We start from the raw sequence: 3,346 nt of genomic DNA, 5'->3' as shown, positions 1-3,346 counted from the left end.
CTTCAACAAGATGGAAGAATTTTTATTTTTTTTAATAGGAAAAATATGAAAAAATAAACCTAATTAGGGGTTACCATTGGTATTCACATGTCAAATTCGGTCTTATGGAAGTATGTGTATAAGATAATATCGATGAATCATAACTCAAACCTTTTAATTAAGTTGGTCAAACCCCTCGATCATAGCCTTATAATTTTGTATTAAGTTCGTGTCAGGTTTGCAATTCATGTCAAAAATTACTTGCAATCATCTCATGTGTCAGGTTTGAGTCATGTCGGTCAGCTCTAACCCTTTAATTTTTTGTTAAGTTTGCAGGTTGTGTCAAAATTTATTAACCCTAATTAAAATTAGGGAGGATACTTTTATGGTGTAACTAAGGGGCAACATTTAGGAAAAAGAAAATGGAAATGTGATAATCATGTAACCTTTCTAAATTTGATGGAGGTGGAATTTGATCGTAAGCTCTTTGAGCTATTTAACCTTCAAATTTTATTAATAAATAAAGAGTTTCGGATATGTTTGTAATTGGAGTAAACTGTAAAAGCTCTACGTTACAATTTCAACAAATTAATATTTTGCAATAGAGATATGTTATAGTGCAATAAAATAACCATTGTTGGCCCATAAAAGTCCTAGGTGGTAAAAGGTCATAGGCTTATCAGTGGGTAGGGTCACAACAATTATAGATGGGGCCTGTGATCTCTTGCCACCTAACAATTTATGGGCCAAAAATGATCATTTTATTACATTATAGCATTTCTCCTTGCAATATCATATGCAATTGTAGATATTAACTAGGGTAAAATCCATTTACCCTAATTGAAAACTCAATAGGGGTAATTTCGTTATTTTGCTAGTATTAGGGGGGTACATTATCATTGTTTTGATAGTTTGGGGGGTAAATTGTCGTAATCAATTACGACAATTTACCCTCCAAATTATCAAAACAATGACAATGTACCCCCAATTTTATTTTATTTTTTATAAAAAAAATGATGATGATGAAATTACCCTTATAAAAATAAAAATAAAAATAAAAATAAAAATACTAAATTTTAATTTTAATTTTTTTTTTTTCAAATTTTTGAGGGTATTTTTGTCTTATTGAAAATTCTATAGGGGTAATTTCGTCATTTTGCTAGTATTGGGGGATACATTGTCATTGTTTTGATAGTTTGGATGGTAAATTGTCGTAATTAATAGTTTGGAGGTAGATTATCATTAGGATGGTAGTTTAAGGAAGTTAAGTAAACTTTACGGTCTTTACCTTATTAACTATTAAAAAACTTTTTTTTTTTTTTCTTTTTTCTAATTAACAACAAAAAATTATGGATAGCAAGCAAGCATAATGTTTTGTGGTTTTTTTTAAGGTTTAAAACGTGCTCCGTCATTTACAGCGCTGTCAATATGTTGCACGCTCTATGTTTACATACTTTTTTGTTGATTTTTTTGGAAAATGAGATTTTGTGATTAAGTGCATGCATGGGCATACGATTTATCAAATAATAACAAACGGTATGATGCATCATCCCAAAAAATGATTCATCAATTGATGTGTTGCCCTTTTTTAAAAGTGACAAGTTGATAATGAACTTACATTATATGTTCCCTCGATTGAGACTTGCACATAAATTCAATAGTGATCCACACATCTCAAGGCATTGCACATTTAACTATTTGTGATATAATTGATTATGTGAGAGATGGAGCATCATTTTTTTAGTAAAAAGGTAAGCCGAGAAAACTAATTGTGGCTATTTTACCTGAGCGTGACTATAGTAATATTTACTTACTATGAGCCGCATAAGAGGGACTTAAACAGTGAGAACTACAGGCGCTCCCTCAAGTCCGACTGAGCCATAGCTTGACCCAACCACACCATGAAATCAATGAAAATCTAAGATAGATTATACTAATCAAGCATATATTGATGCTACGTATTCCAGCAAAGGCTTCATGTTTGGATGTGTAGTGAGAGTTTGAGCAACAGAGGATCAATTGTCTACTGAAAGGGCCCATTACACGAGCCATGGGATGGGCCACGCATGCAGGCCCATTGAACAGAACCTGAATAAGCAGCCCTTCTCATTTTCTATGTTCCTGGTTTTGAGTAATCCCTTCCCACTAAAACATAATGTTGGGCCTTTGCGCACACACACACACAGATGGAGAAAAGAAAAGGCCATGTTGGGCCACCTGGTCTAATATAAAATACTGGTATTGGAGTGAAATGGAGTGGGCGCTACACAATTCTCTACAATTGTACGCCCAAATTGCATGAGAGGAAGATTCTGTGAGAACCATTTGTTTTAAGCCTGAACAGGTGAACTTCCCAACTTATTCTTTGTGAAATTGCTTACATGCAATGTAGTACAGTCCAATTGTAAGGAATTATGATCCCATTATAAGATGTAAGACACATAAAATCATTGGAAAATAATATTTAGGGTTAATAACTTTTTTGGTACCTCGGTTTTAATTATCTTATTTTTTTCCTAAGTTTTAAAATATGACAAATATGATACCTCACATATAGGAAAAGACGAAATCACTATCTCTGTTAGTTTCCGCCGGTACCAATTAATGGAAGTCCACGTCATCTACGTTTATATCGTGACGCGTGTCCTAAAATTTTTTTAAAACAAAAAAAAAAGGGGGGTTATATGGGGGTGGCCTATTTTGGCCTTGCCACCACCAAGGCCGGTCTGTGGTGGCATAGATTTTTTTTTATTTTTTTTATTTTTATTGTTTTTAATTTTTAGGACATGTGTCGTGATATAAACGTAGATGATGTGGACTTCCATTAATTGGAACTGACGGAAAGTAACGGATGTAGTGATTTCGTCTTTTCCCATATGTGAGGCACTAGATTTGTCTGGTTTTAAAACCTAGGAGTGAAAAAATAAAAAGGTCAAAATCGAGGTACCAAAAAAGTTATTAATCCTAATATTTAAGGCAATACTCCATTTTCAAAAAAAAAAAAAAAAAAATTCTACTCAAGCTATTAAGGGTTTGTTTGGGTGTGCGTTTGACGACATCAAATGCATGTGCATTTAACACTCCAAAAGCTTGTTTGAAAAAAAAAATACACGTTTGGTAAAAAAACAAAATCAAAGCGCTTTTGAATGTCAAAAAGCCTAAGAGCATGTTTGAGATTGTGTTTAAGAAATAGTGTTTTTTAAGTCAAAAAACGCTTTTTGGCAAAAGCTTCATTTTTAAGCTTTTACCAAATGCTTTTTGGCAATTTTTTAGGCATTTTGGACCATTAAAAGTGATTTCAATTTTTTATCAAAATGATATATATATATATATATATATATATATATATATATATATATATATATAT

The sequence above is a fragment of the Corylus avellana genome, chromosome ca2 (assembly GCF_901000735.1).
Source record: "Corylus avellana chromosome ca2, CavTom2PMs-1.0".
Lineage (NCBI taxonomy): Eukaryota > Viridiplantae > Streptophyta > Magnoliopsida > Fagales > Betulaceae > Corylus > Corylus avellana.
Note: the sequence above shows the minus strand (reverse complement) of the source record.